Source organism: Meriones unguiculatus, chromosome 18 (genome assembly GCF_030254825.1).
Source record: "Meriones unguiculatus strain TT.TT164.6M chromosome 18, Bangor_MerUng_6.1, whole genome shotgun sequence".
Lineage (NCBI taxonomy): Eukaryota > Metazoa > Chordata > Mammalia > Rodentia > Muridae > Meriones > Meriones unguiculatus.
The window spans coordinates 74,750,508-74,766,253 of NC_083365.1; the positions used below are offsets into that span (position 1 = coordinate 74,750,508).

At 48.3% G+C, this 15,746-nt stretch overlaps 1 long non-coding RNA gene across 2 annotated transcripts in view; it reads left to right on the top strand.

Moving 5' to 3' along the window:
- The first annotated feature begins 4,725 nt into the window (after nucleotides 1-4,725).
- LOC110555412 (uncharacterized) overlaps nucleotides 4,726-15,746 on the top strand; it is a 51,149-nt gene continuing 40,128 nt past the window's right edge. Inside the window, exons 1-2 of one of the 2 annotated variants that reach the window (XR_002476825.2) lie at nucleotides 4,726-4,897; nucleotides 12,582-12,736. This is a non-coding gene — a long non-coding RNA (uncharacterized LOC110555412). The remainder of the gene's footprint in view (nucleotides 4,898-12,581; nucleotides 12,737-15,746) is intronic. The other variant, XR_009587489.1, reaches the window with a different exon arrangement.

The following is a 15,746-nucleotide window of genomic DNA, read 5'->3' on the forward strand; positions in this document are numbered from 1 at the left end:
ATAATAATATAAAAAGATAAATAGGAATAGTTTTAAGTAAGCGAGTAAAAAGTGTATATACTGGAAACTAGTAAACATTGAGGAAAGAAGTCGACACGCACACAGTTATACACACACACAAGTCAATGCGCCTTAACTTCTGTTACAGCACGAGGTGGTCTTACACCATTGGTTTTCTGCTCTCCCACGAGGACTCTTGGTTGAGACTGAGCAATGGGTGCTACAGCTTGTTAGTTCCCTGAACTGTCCACCGACGTGTTTCTGCCCAGCTCCTTTGTCTAAGTTACCTGTTTGACTCAGTCTGCTTTTTTGTGTATTTGTTTCTGACAAGTTTTCTTTTTCCACAAAAGGTGGGCAGTGCTACCTCCCCTGTTCTACTGCTGCCTATGGAGTTCTTCAGTAATTGGATTCCCTACAGTTCAGGGACAGAGAGTCTTCTCATGGACCAGTGAGACCATCCCTTGCCTGGATGCCTCCTCTGTCCTTTGCTACCCACTGGAAAAGTCATGGTCTCCAGCAAACTGGACATCACACCAAGAAAGCATATTTATCTCTCTGTTATAAAACAAAGAGCAGGGGTTGAGGATTTAGCTCAGTAGTAGAGGGCTGGCTTTCCACCAAGCACAAGGCCTGGCTTAATCCTCAGCTCCAGAAAAAACAAACAAAACTATGTAGGGGCCGAAGAAGTGTCTCAGTGGAATAGAACTTTGGTCTGGCATGAACAAGGCCCGGGTTCAATCCCCAGCATTGCATAAACTAATTATGGTAGTATACTTGCTATCCCAAGCACTCAGGATGTGGAGGCAGGAGGATCAGAAATCCAAGGTTATCCTCAGCTACATGATGAGTTTGAGGCCAGCCTGGGCTATGTGATATCATTGCTCAAAAAAAAAAAAAAAAAAAAAAGAAAAAGAAAAAGACCTTTTTGTTTTGTTTTGTTTTTTTCTTCTCATTACTACTTGAAACAAACATCCCTCGGATGCTGCTGTTGTCACCAAAGTAAAGACTATATCTTTCTCAATAGAACTTAGGGGACTACTCTTGCCAAGAAAGTGGAAGAGACAAAATATCCAGAATGCCCCGGCAGTACTGCCCCACCCTACTTCTCAGCCTTGATTCTGCGTGTGGCCAGGTGTCTAGGGCATTGAGGGTCCCTTTGCCAGCTGAGTTTGGCAAATTTCCCACACCCAAAATAGCTTGCCTATTTTTTTTGGTGGGGGGGCTCATCATTATGTAGGACGCCATCATTATCTAGCAAATTGCTTTGAAGTGATTATTTAAATTGTGCTTTGGTACAAATCTGGTATACAAATATAATGAGTGACACTGATGATTAAAAATGGTCCTCTTGGAGCCGATACAATAGCTGCCTCTGTCAGTTGGGGCTTGAAGCACAGGCCAGCTGGAAGACTTGAGAAACTTGCATTGTTTATTGAACAGGATTCAGAATCTGTTGGTTGCCCTTGCAGCTCCTGTTCATGAGTGATAAGGTCTGTATAATAGATCCTTGGTCCCCACATGGGGCTTCCCACAAGGGCAGGTGGGCTGGTTCCCTCTGCAGGGTTGGGAGACTGCAGACTCCCAGTCGGGACCCTTAGGGAAGAGGAGGTGGAGAGTGACTCAGAACGGTTTGCTTTCTCCTCTCTCTCTGCTTAGTAGGTTAGAGCAGTTAGAGGTGTGGTGTGGGAGAGATGTAGTGGACCATGACCATGCCTAACACTTTCAGGAAGGCCCAGCCTTATGGATGTTGGATGCTGTGAATTATTTCCTTGGTATGATGGTTTCTACTGACTGTCAACTTGACAGGGTCTAGAATCATCTAGGAAACAAGCCTCTCGTTGCGGTGGGAAGACCCACGCTAATGTGGGTGACCTTATCCCAAGGGCTGGGGCCCTGGACTGAACATAAAGGAGAAGGTGAGCTGAGCACAGCATCTCTCTGCTCCCTGACTGGGGTGCACAGCTGAGCACAGCATCTTCCTGCTCCCTGACTGGGGTGCACAGCGACCAGCCGCCTCACCCTCCTGCCGCCATGTCTTCCCACCATAATGGATTCTGTGTGCCAGAATCAGCCTTTCCTCTTTTAAGTTGAATTTTGTCAGGAGCTTGGTCACAACGGTGAGAAAAGTAACTAATGCGCTTGGGGAGTTTGGACAGTGGAGGCGGGAGCTGAACCGAGGGTGGGTTTAATGCAGAGGAGAATTTAAAGGAATCAAAATCCTTGATGAACTTGGACTCCCGTATCAGAGCACCTGGATCACTCAGGAGAAAAACTTTGAGGTTACCTCCTAGCAGCCAAGAACATTCAGCTTCCCCAAAAATGTTCTACAGGGAATTCTGATAATGCAGGACCTCATTTGTGGCTGTCCATGAAACCCCTCAGGGTAGCTTCTGACATTGCAACATGACCTTGTACTCTCCAAGTTCACACTTGAGAACTGCTCAGCTCAGATACACACATGCACCACATGGAGAAAGTTGGGGGGGGGAGAGGGAGAGAGACAGACAGAGAGAAAGAGGGAGAGAGACACCCACCCACCCATAGTGCCTTGAGTAAAGTTTCCATTTTGTATGGTGCACATTCATAGCTCTGCTGAGGTGCATGCGGCCCATAGAGCACAGGCTAGACACGCCTATGAGTCTAATCCAGACACCGGCAAACATTTCTCAGCAGATTCCTAATTTTTTCTTTTCTTAGATACTTGATATTTTAAGCTTTGTATGCCTCCTGTCTTCTCTACCTCAGGTTTCACTCTGTTTAAACAGCCTGGTAAAATGTGAAAGCCATTTGTGTCTTAAGGGCCATAATCACCTCCTTGTCTCGTGCAGTACCTTCTGTGACAATGTGCTGGATTTTATTTCTTTTTAAATTTTGAGTCTGGGTCTCATGCAGTCAACGCTATGTAACTGAGCATGACCTTGAACTTCTGATCCTCCTGCCTCTACATCTTAAGTTCTAGCATTCCAGCAGACATGGGCCACATAGCTGGTGTATTCAGTGCTTTGTGCATAGATATTAGAGCAACACTCTAGCAGCTAAATTGCTAGCCCCAGCTCTACATCTTTTTCTCTTTGGCATATCATCATTGTTATAATTTTGCAGTGCTGGACACCAAACCCAGGGCCTCATGCATTAAAGGCGAGTGCCTTGGCACTCAGTTATATCTCTAGTCCTGAATCTATCTATCTACCTACTTTTTTTTTTATTTATCATCATTATCATCATAATTTTACAGTCTGTGTTGATGGCATTGAAATCAAACAGTTGGAACTCAGCAGTGGATCTCAGATCTAGGTCTTTCTCTTGGAGTGAGACTGGGACTGAAGAGCTGCACAGCCTCCTGGCACGCACTGCCGCTGCTGCTGCTTGCTGTGATGACCATCAGTCACTTAGCTGTCTCGATGCCCACAGCCCCCGTCGAACCTTGGAGACAAGCATCTACTGCCTAGCATTTGTGAAGACTTCAAATATGCCAGGATGTTTTCCTGTTCCTCTCCCCAAGGCTCACCTTCCTGCCCTGAGAGTTCATCGCAGAAGCAGCAAGCTTTCAGCCATTTTACTCTGTTAGCAGCCAGTGCCTGTAACACCCACAGTAATTGATCAGTTGATGGCTAGATGCTTTGACCCCACTGGCTTTCCTACCTTTTCTTTCTTTCTTTCTTTCCTGTTGAACTCTAGGGAGTCAAGGCAGTTCAAAATGTGTGCTTTGTGGAATTCCTAACAGTCTGTTGACACATGAATGCTCATGCTGCTCTCTTGGCCCTGAGTGTTTCTTTGGCCAAAGCTTGCCTCAGTCTTTGTGATCTGCTTTCCATGTGCAGAGTGTGGATGTCCTTGCGTGGGAGGAAACTGAGTGCTTCTGAGCCTGTGGGGCCTCAGCTGGAATATAGGTCAGGTTTCTAGGGGTGTTGGTTAAGAAGCCGGGATTGATGTCGTTCAGTCAGTAGAGTCTTGCTTACACACACACAGGTCTGGTTCTGTCTCCAGCTCCGTTTGTCAGGTGTGGTGGCATGGCTGCACAGCTGTAATCCCGGCACTCAGGAGACAGAAACAGAAATGTTTTAGTTAGGGACTGTTGCTGTGATGAAACACCATAATCGCAACAACGTGGCAAGTAAAGGGTTTATCTTACACCTCCACAGTTGACCATCAGAGGAAGTCAAAACAGGAACTCAAAAACAGGGCTGGAACCTGCATGCAGGAGCAGATGCAGAGGCCGTGGGGGGGTGCTGTGTGCTGGCTTGCTCCTCATGGCTTGCTCAGCCTGCTTTCCAATAGACCCCAGGACCCTCAGCCCCGGATGGCACCACCCACAGTGTGTCCCCTCCCTCATAACCACTAATTAAGAAAATGCCTTACATCTGGATCTTATGGAGGCCTTTTCTCAGTTGAGGTTCTTTCAGATAACTCTAGCTTGTGTAAAGTTGATGTAAGACTAGCCAGCATAAAGGATTAGGAGGATTAGGAGTTCAAGGTCATCCTTGACTCCATAGTGAGCTGAGGGCGGCCTGGGGTATAGAAGACCCCGGGGGTGGGGATAGGAGCTGAGGAGCAAAGAAAGAAAGGACAAAGGAGCCAAGCCAGCATCTACTTAGAAACCCCAACATTCATTGCACTCTCCAAGACCAAACACAGAGGTTTGGGGCCAAGGTGCCCCACTGTGGTCTGCTTTGGGTGTGCTTGCGACTCAGCCAACTCCTCACTCTCTCTGTTTGCCTCCAGGTATTCATCTCTCCTGGAGTAATTCCTTTCTCTCGGACGTTATCCTTACCAGATGGCAAGTCTGTCAGAATCTTTTTGGACGTTGAACATGGAATTGCTGATTTACCTGCTTCAAACAGTAAGCGACTCGAACCATCACATGTGGCAGGAGTCAGGAAGCAGGCGCTGCAAGATTGTGAGCTCTTTCTTCTCTTTGCTTCTACACTTGGTGTGTTGGCTTTAACTATGTGCCAGCTTTTCTTCGGGGTTCAAGAAGTCTTCGTAACTCTACATGTCGTATTATCATAATATCTGAGTGTGGAAAAGAGACCTTTGCCTTACATATCTTTTTGGTCTATAAGAACAATTCTTTCCAGCAACAAGAGCTTCTTAACCCCTTTCTCTTATTGCCCATTAGCCATAAGCTAATGTGCCCATGTCTAAATCAATGCTGATATGGCATGTGAACCATAGGCTGTGTAGTCCAATGTGGCATCTTCTGAGGCCAGGCTTCCTGAGAACACAAGAGCTCACTAGGGATGCAGCCACTTGTAGAATCCTGCTGAAGATAAAAGGAGGGGAGGCAGGCTGGGGAGATGACGCTGTGGATAAAGTGCTTTCCGTGCAAGCACGGGGACCTAAGTTTTCTCTCCAGCACCTGTGTAAAAAGCCAGTTGTGGAGGTGTGCCCCTGTATCCCTGCACTGGGAGTCAGAGGCTGGAGAACCCCGGGGCCTTTCTGGCCACTCAGGCTAGCTGAAATGGTGAGTTCCGGGGTTAGTGAGATAGCTTGTCTCAATGAATAGGGTCTCTCTCTTTTCCTGTGCGCGTGTGTGCGAACACACACACACACAATGAGAAAATACCTAAAAGTATAACACAGAACACTCCCTAGAATCTTCCCTCGTTGAGATGCTAAAGGACCAAGCATCCAGAGTTCTGAGGGCTAGACACAGAAAATAACTTTAGAAATACTGAAAGTGCCTTCTATCTTCAAACTGCATTTAGAAAAGAACTGTAAGTCTTCTTGATCCCAGCTTTCATTATTGAGTGGCCACTAGAGGAGCAGAGCTGATAGCATGAATATATATCAAAAAGCCTTATTAGAATGACTTACACAGTAGGGGCTGAGTCGTCCACACTGGCCATCTGCTAGCTTCAGAGGCGGAGAACCCACTAGGATGGATGGCTCTCCTGGTCCAACTTGGTTTTGAAAGCTTGGAGTGTTCCTGAAGAATCTCATTCAGTCCACATCAGCAGGCTGAAGAAGCTGGCGTCTGAAGGCAGCTGAGGATGTCAGCACCAGCACGAGGGTAGACACTCGCCAGCAAGAAGCGCAGGCTAGCAGGCAAACAGCACTGTCTTCCCTCAGACCTCATATATCTGGCTGGAAGGTCTGCCCCACAGAGGGGGTGGGGCGGGGGAAGGCCTTCTCCCTCAGTTGATCCTTCCTGGAAATGCTCTCACAGGCCTGCCCAGAGACATGCCTGTAGTTTATTCCAGATCCAATCAAGCTGGCAATTAAGAGTAACCCTCGCGTGCTCCCATCCTCGGCCCCAGGGCTTCGAGAAAGGCAACCATTATTTACTGAGTACCTACTAGGTTCCAGGCATGTGGAAAGGGAGGCTTCTAACACACAGCTGCACACTGGCCACGCTGAGTGATCACGTCTCTCTCACAGACTGGGGAACTGGCGCCCAGAAGCTCAGCCCTCGGGGCTCAGCCTGAGGGCATGGCTGAGCCAGGAGCCAGCAAGTGCTGTCTGACCCAGGCGCTGTCCTCAGAGAGAAGTCCCATCTAGCCCTGTTCTCAGGGAGTTCTTTCTGAAAGGTTACCCAGGGTAACTGCACTTCATTCTTCACACATTCAGGATGAAACCCTCTTTTTGACGGGAGAAGAAATTAGTCACTACCTTGAGACCCTTCTGTGAAGCCCAGGAAGTTGGAAGCTTTGATGACTAGCCCAATTTAAACAAACAAACAAACAAACAAAGAGTCAGGGTCATGGGCTGCATTGCTAGACTGACTGAATACATCTCAGCTCTAGCATTTTGGGTGCATCACTACGAGCAAGATGTGCAGCCTCCGCATGCTGACCCACACCGTGGGTGCTGTGAGGTTGAGTTAGGGACCCAGCGAAGGGCTGGTGATATGGTCCAGCAGGCAAAGGTGCCGTGGTGCAAATCCTGACCCCCTGAGTCTAATACTCAGGACCTACGTGGTGGAAAGAGATAACAGACTTCTACGAGTTACCCTCTGACCCTCACCTGTGCACCTGTGGGATGCACACCAACCCCATGTGCGCAGGCACAAAATCCAAGAACGCAGTGTAGGTCAGTGGAGCTTGCCTTCAATTCATACTGTCCCTCTGCACACACGGATGATCTAAGACGCAGCTGTTCCGTTTCCTTGCTCCAACAAAACCGGCTTAAGGGAGGAGGGGTTGATCTTGACTCACACCTTGACGGTACATCATGGGGCAGCCCCACCGTGGGAAGCCATGGGGGCAGAAGCCGGGGGCAGGAGCCGGGGGCAGCAGGCGCAGTGGGCAGGAGCCGGGGGCAGGAGCTGGGGGCAGCAGGCGCGGGGGCAGGAGCCGGGGGCAGGAGCAGGGGCAGCAGGCGCAGCGGGCAGCAGGGCACATGCGTCCACAGCCAGGATGCGGAGGGAGAGAGGGCTGCTGAGCTCAGCTCATTTTCTCCTGTCTACTCGGCGCAGGCCCCAGCCCACGGGATGTTGCCATCTACATTTGGGGTAGATTTCCCCACTTGGTTAACCTGGTCTGGATCACCCCACACAGACACGGCGAGGGATTTGTTTCCACTGTTATTCTAAATCTTAACGGAGTTGTCCATCAAGATGGCCGTCACAGGGCCCCTCCCTCAGCCCCCTAGTGTGTCAGTGTCTCACACCGCTGCCTGGGTGTGCACAGCAGAGCCTTAGGCTGCAGCTGCAGTTTTCTCAGGACGACACCTGACCCTCTGAGGCCCTTGATCCCCAACTCTTTGGTGTGAACATCAAGGTCACCAGGCAGCTTTGGCTGAAGCTGTGACTTCTGGGTGTGCTGGCTACCCAAGAGGTGACAGAGGGACTCCACTCTGCCCTCGGTGGAGGCACCAGCCTGCCCTTTGCTTTCTCTTATGCTGTTTATTTAAACGTAGCCTTTCATGCTAGAGTCTCCCCGAAACCACTGCTGCTCAGGAGAGTCGTGACAGTGCAGGCAAAAAGTTCAGCAGGAGAATCCTCCTACGTGGCCCTGGTCAAAGCTTGGGCTGGAGCATCAGGAAGTCCCCTAGCCTCGGTTTCCTCTCCTGTGAACTAGATCCGGTCTTATCAGACTGTACCCTCATTGAGAAATCCCCTGGTGTAGAAATGGAGACAGGTGGCTAAGAAATGGGGCAGCCCAGGCCCGCCTCCAGGCGGCTGGCTGGCCGAGAGGAGCAGGCCTTGCTGCTGCAGCTCCTGTCAGTCGTCCTGTCGGCTCCACAGGTCTGCGTGCAGCTCCTCCGCCCACCCAGAACTTCCCAGCCTGCGGCTGCCCAGGGCTCCCAGGAGACTAATTATCCAATGGGAAAATTAAGGCCTAAAGCCTGGCTGGGGTTTGCTGGAATATGGTAGGACAAGGACCATTAAGGCGTGAGGAAAGGAGAGGAAGGAGGTCAGGGAGAGGCAGCATGTGAGTGCAGGTGCACACGGTTATGCTCGCGTGTGCACGCGCGTTTGTTCACAAGCGTGCCTGTGTAGTTCCTCAGTTGCTATCTGCCTTGGTTTTTAGGACAATGTGTCTTATTGGCCTGGAACACCCCAAGCTGGCTAGGCTGGTGGGCCAGTGGGTACCAGAGATGCCCCTGTCTGCACATCCCCAGTGCAGAATTTACCAGTGCATGCCCCACAATACAAGAACAAAACAAAGCCGTGAGTTCTGGATGTCACACTTAGGTCCTTGTGCCTGAAAGGCACGGTCTTTACCATCAGAGCCATCTCCGCAGACCCCCAAGACAAATTTGAAGAGACTAGATAAAAGACCACAGAGGTGTGGATGGTGGGTAGGAGTGACCCTTTCTAGAATTGCCTGTGCATTTGCAATCTGGTACACAGAATGCTGAAGGACAAACACTCTCTCTCTCTCTCTCTCTCTCTCTCTCCTTCTCTCTCTCTCTCACACATACACTTCCTCAGGTGGATGTTCATTCCCATAGCTCCTATCGCTGGAGTTTGTGTATTCATGAAGGATTCTCACAGCCTGCTTTCCTGGGTGGGTGGGTGGGCTTGCAATGGTCCACCCGAGGTCTCCTGTGGTCTCCCTCTCCTCTTCTACATCATCATGCTGAGATGTTTTCAAGGAGGGTCAGCTTAGGGCAGAGCCCAGTGACACTGAAACTCCCTGCTAGCCCCAGAACTTGACAGACCTCTTCTGTCCCGCAAAGCAAGCTTTGGGGGCTGAAACCCAGCCCAGGAGATCTGACTTCTCAAAGGCCAGTTTCATCTTTTCACTTCAAAGAAAATTGGTTTTATACCCAATCCCCAGTTTGGTGGTCTTAGACCTGCCCTTTAGGCTAAATGGGACCTATGGTCTTTTCTTTATATTCTTTTGGGAAAGCCAAGATCCCAACTCTGCCTGACTCCCTAAGTTAGCTTAGAGTGTGGCAACCTTGATGATTCTGTTCCCCGACACCTTCAGTGCCCTGTCCTCCATTTATCTGTCTCTATTTCATTCATTTTCCTGTTTCTAACATTCCCCATCTCTTTATGCCTCTTATGAAAAGCCATTCTTGGACTGGAATCAGCATTAGCTTCAGAGATCATGTAAGAGTATTCCCTAACAGTTTCAGACACACCCACCCCACTCAAGATGAAGTCCTTTCCTCAGAGCCCCACTATGTTTCTGAAGCTCTGCAGCTTCCATTAATGGATTCTTATCACACTTTGCTTAATTACCCCCTTCCCCCCATGACATTCACGAAACAGTGAAGAATCCCTTCATATAGTCCGTCCTGTCTAGCATGATGCCCAAACATGGTAGGCTCTTGAAGAACTTCCTCTACAAGTGCTTTTCGGTGTTTTATGGTTTGTTGCAAGGGTTCAAGGACAATCCAGTTGATAAAAGGGAAGGAGTGGTGAGTGGACAGAAAGGGACATTCTGCACTGGCTGCCTGCCGTCTCTCAGGTGGCCCCAACACCTGGTCCTGTCAACAGCAACTTTACCTTTGCCTGTCTTATATTTGCATGCACACATATTACACTTTAGATACTATGGCTAAGGGTCCAGATGTGTAGTTTAGTCAGTAGAATGCTTGCCTTGTATGCATGAAGTCCTGGGTTCCATTCCCAGCGATATATAAAACAGGAGTGCTGGTTCATACCCGCAATCCCAATACTGGGGAGGTAGAGGCAGGAAGAGCCGAAGGCCAAGGTCACCTTCAGCTAGTTGAAGGCCAACCTGAGCTATATGAGACCCTCTCTCAAGAAATTATGTCTATAATAGATAATATACATCATATATAAAACAACATCTAATATTCATATTGTGTTCATAATATAACAAGAGGATATATATGTATACATATAACTTTTTTGTTAAAATGGTTCTGTGTTAAGAATTTTGAAACATTCAGTTATGGACTCTCCACACCTCATGATGCTGTGACGGCGTCATGCTGAGCTAGAGGTCAAAGCCTGGTAGGTGAATGACAGTCAAGGAGGCTCGTCCGAAACTCCAGACCTGCCTCTCTCAGCTGTCTGCACAACTGGACTATCCCAGTTCTAAGGCCACAACCAGAGTGAGTTGAGCCTGAGGAGTCAGAAATTTTGAAGGTTTCCAGGTAAATTCTAACAGGGAGCCAATGTTGAGAACCTCAGTTTTTGTCAAAGCATTCTGGCTGCTCAAAACACAGCTGGATTCTAGGGCTGGGGAGATGGTTTAGTCAGTAAGATGTTTACTTTGCCAGTGTGAGAACCCGAGTTTTATCTCTAGAGCCCATGTGAAAAAGCGCAGATGGTGACACATGCTTGTAATCCCAACCATAGGGAGATGAAGACAAGGAAATCCCTGCAACTCACTGGTTACTTAGCTTAGCATATTTGTTGAGTTCCCTGCTGGGAGAGAAACCATGTCTCAGCACACAATGAATTATAAATGTTCTCTGAAGTATTTCTCTCTAGGAGGGCCTTGAAGCGAGGTGAAGCATTCTCTCTCTCTCTCTCTCTCTCTCTCTCTCAACTCCTATGTGTACTTTCTCAGAGTCTGCATCAGGTTGTTTTTCAGCTTGCAAAGACCATGGCCCTTGCAGGAGGCAGTTTCCAGTTGACAAGGATCACTTGCTTTCTCACGAGGCTGTTTATGAGCTGACAAAGGTCATGTGCCTCTCACAAAGCTGTTATTGGCTGTGGGTTGCTGCATCCCACACTTGGGATTACAACAAAAACGTATTTACATAATATAACCAAAACTTCCATTACAGTTACCTCTTTTAGAATTGCCCCATAAACCCCTCAACATTATAGGCCATTGCCAATGCTATAGATTACCTCTAGAACTTGGCAGTAAGTTTCTATTGCTGAAGACGCTACATACTTGAGTCATAAAACATGGAAAAATTGAGCTGGCACTCTTTGGGAAGCATCTGTTCCAGCTAATTTTCATAGTGCAGTGAGGTGCTGCACAAAGCACTGGGTAGAAAATAATTGGCAACATTACCCACCTATGAACGCTGAGGGCACAGTAATGGTTGGCTTGGCAGGACATGCCCACTGGTGCCAATAGTGGCTTGAACATCACGACAGTAACCAACCACTTTCTGACTGCACTTAAGGCCCATCACACAAGATGAAACCCATACTAGATAGCACACTGTACAGGACAACCTACGGCTGTTCTTACGCTGAATGGACGTGGCAGTGGACCAGCTCCTACTGACTCATTGCTCTACTTACAGATTACTGCATCTCCTAACCTTCATCAGAGAAGCTTCTATTTGCAGTAGGTAGTGATAAAATTCAAGGACCCACAACTGGGTCAAGGTACAGGGAATAAGAGACTTCAGCATGCTTAGCACTAAATGGTATAGCATTCAAAGGCTCAGGAATCACTATGAAAGAGGGAGCAGGAAGATTGTAAGAGCCAGAGGTGGTGGATGGCTACCAGGAAACTGTCTTCCTGGACAGAGAAGGGCAGTTACATACATGAGCTCACAGTGATTGTGACAGAATGCACAAGGCCTGCGCAAACTCACGCCAGACAGAATCCCAGTGTAGAGAGGTGAGGTGGGCAGAAGCTCCACTCCTGGATACAGAGATACTGGCAATTGATGATTGCTGGGAGAAAGTCAGTTTCCTTTAAGAGCGTTTAAAGGAAACACTGTCCAGTGGAAGGCTTCCCTCCAAGAATGTTTGGGCAGCATAAACTGAAATTGGTGCATTTAAAAAAGGAAAAATAGGCCAGGCAATGGTGCTGCATGACTTTAAACCCAGTATTTGGGAGGCAGAGGCAGGCAGAACTTCATGAGTTTGAGGCCAGCCTAGTCTACACAGTGAGTTTCAGGATAGCCAAGGCTACACAGAGAGAAACCCTATCTCACAAAACAAAACAAACCAACAAAAAGGAAAATAAAAAAGAGGACACCAAGTTGGGTGGGTAGGAAAAGGGAGATAAACATTATCAAAACATATTGCAGTAAATTTTAAAAGAACTAATGAAAAAACAAACAGCCCCAACAAAGGTAGCTCCTGAGGAATGACAGCTGAGACTTTCCAGCCTCCACCCCCTCACCCTCACTAACAGACTTAAACTTGGCTCATTTCTATGCACTTATATTTACTTCATACTAATTTGATTCGGGATCTCTTTGAGAATCCACTGGAAATTGTGTATCTATTTTCCCAGGAATGGATGTTCCAATTTTCATGACATTTCAGCAAATCAGACACCATCAGTGAGGCTTTCCCTACCCGTCCCACCCTAACCAAGCATGGCGCAGACTCTCATCCTCCCGTCATGTATCAGGCTTCCTCTGCAGCTTGTCACTTGGCACCAACACGGTAAGCACCTCACTGGGGCCCACCTCCCCTTAAGCAAGACTCCTAGGATTCTGCATTTGGGATGGTCCCCGTGTTTCTTGCGTGTCTTTGTGTGTATAAGTATGTATACGTGTGTGCATGAGCATGTGTACGCGTTGTTGGCTTGTTTGTTTAGTGTGTGCCCACATGCACACAGACCTGTCGGGATATGTGAGAAGGTCGGAAGACAGCTTACAGAACTGAGTTCCCTTACTCTGCATGCGGGTTTCAGGCACTGAACCAAAGTTGTTAGGATTGGTGTCAAACACCTCCATGTACCGAGCCATCCTATCACCTCTCACTTTGTTTTTCGAGACAGATCTGCTGACCTGGAGTTCATTGATCTGGCTTGGCTCAATAGCCAGGGCCTCCAGAGATCTGCCTATTTTTACCTCTTCGGTAACGGGATCACAAACTCACCCACACTTGCTTTCTCATGCGGTGCTGGAGCTCTGCGTTAGGTCCTCATGGTTGCACATCAAACACTTGATCAAACAGGCCGTTTCCCAGACCCCTGCGTTTCGTCTGAAGGCTGAGATCTGAGAGCTAGAGGATTGGCTGCTAGCCACTGAATTCCTCTCCCTCAGCACACAGGTGTGCGGCCTCGTGACAGGAGTATGGTGGGAAGGCTGGTGTGACACAGGTGTGCGGCCTCGTGACAGGAGTATGGTGGGAAGGCTGGTGTGACACAGGTGTGCTTCCTTCCCTGTGGCGGGAAGGCTGGTGTGACACAGGTGTGCTTCCTTCCCTGTGGCGGGAAGGCTGGTGTGAGGAGTGACTCATTGTCTTTCACCTCTCATCACTTGGAATTTCACATCTGTCCGCGTTCCTACACTCATTAGCATCTCAAGTAGGATGAGTACTGATTCTTTAAAGTTTTTCATTGGCCTTCAGTGGCCCACAGGGGGAATCGCATCCCTACATTTTAAGTAAACAAAAGGCTTTTCAAGGTCTGGGCACCTGTCTGCAAGCCCACCGACCTCACCCACATCCCGCAGGGACGTCTTCCTGTAGCTCCTAGAGCAGCCACTCTGCTTCCTTCCCTGGGTGTTACCCTGGAGGGACCTGTGCAAGACTCTGCACCTCAGAGTGTGAGCCAAGTCCTCGGTGACAGACCAGGCCCTCTGTGGGGTGTCTGAGGCTCCTGTTACCTCTCTGGCCTCCCTGCCCGCCCCCAAATACCACCTGAACCTGACAATTTTGTCTGCTTCCTAGGACACAGCATGGTGGGTTTAACATCATCAGAAAAATGTAGTCTTCGTTCTGAGGGTTCAGAACTGGAAACCAAGATGCTAGCGAAGGAAAGCCTTTCTTGGGCCTCCTGCCAGCACTAGGTGTGTGCAGTGACCGTGCCATTCTTTGGCTGTGTCCCTGTGTTGTCATGTGGCCTTTCTCCTGTGTTCCCACTCTGTCTTTTCCTGTCAGGGTGACCAGTTACAGTTGACACTGTTCGAGCCGCTGCGACCAAACACCTGACAGAAGCAACCAAGAAGGAAGGGCTTAGAGTTTGAGGGGACTGTCCATCATGGTGGGGTGTCATGGCAACAGGAACAGGAAACAGCAGGTCAAATGGCATCCACAGTCAGGAAGCAGAGGGAGTTGAAGGCTGGCGCCCTGTAGTGTTCGTTTTTATAATTCTATTTGGGGTGTTCAGTCCTAGCTCCTTTCCACCAACCCCCCCAACCTTAGGTAGGAGAGAGATTAGTGCGGAGAGGGGACGCAGACCCCTTTACTTCTTGGGTTTAGGGTCAGTGGGTTTCGCTGGAGCTATACCAATCTCCGTCAACAGCAAACTCACCAGTGGTCTCCTCCAAGCCACTGTACCCCAAAGTGTTTCTCTCCATCTGTTTGCTCCAACCTGCCACACTGTCCATCCTCTGGTCTCTGCAAATTGCTACACACCAACACCACACAGGCCATGGCATGCTTTCTCTTGTTTGGCTCTCATATTTATATCCTCAGAGCTCTAGCCCACACCCCTTTTCACGCTGCACCAGCTGGCAAAAGCCACGCCCCGCACCAGACAATTAACAGCTGTGAACAAACTAAAGCCCAACTAAAATCCCACACTTGGGATTAAAACAAAAACATATTTACATAGCATAACTGAGTTTACAAAGAAACCAAAACTTCCATTATGGTGTTCGGCTTGCTTTCTCTATTTTATTTCTTTTCAGTGTTGGAGTCCAGCCTAAAGAATGGTGCCAACCACAATAAAGATGGGCCATCCCACCTCAATTAATCCCAACTAGAAATTTCCTCACAGACATGTTCAGAGGTTTTCAAGGTTATTCTAGACCCTCTCAAGTTGATACTTGATTTTAATCACCACACCAGCCATATTGGGTTTGGTGTCTCCAACTGCAATGTCACCTAACCCAAAATAATTACATCTGTTATAACCCAAATTCCAAATAAGGAGTCCATGCTGGGGAATTAGGACTTTCAAGTGCTTTCTTGTGGGGAGGAAGCATAATTTAGCAATAATGTACCCCTCTTTGATTTTGTCTCAGCCACATGCAGAGTTCTCAGACTTAGCAAACAAAAATATCAGACACCCAACTACTACCAACTACACCCAGCATCCAATAAACAGAAATGTCCTAAATGTTCAGATAAACTGTGTCCCCAAATATTCCACAGAATATCCATCCAATATCTGGGATATATTTACACTACACACGTATTTTGGTTTATCTGGAATTTGACTTTAAGCAGGTGTCCTAGTTAGGGTTTCTATTGCTGTGATGAAACACTATGGCCAAAACAAGCCGGGGAAGAAAGGGTTTGTTTGGCTTCTGCTTCCACACTGTAGTCCATCACTCAAAGAAGTCAGGGCAGGAGCTGATTCAGAGGCCAGGGAGGGTGCTGCTTACTGGCTTGCTCAGCCTGCCTTCTTACAGAACCCAGGACCAACAGACCAGGGATGGCACCACCCACAAAGGTATGGGCCCTCCTACATCAATCACTCATTAAGAACGTGCCCTACAGG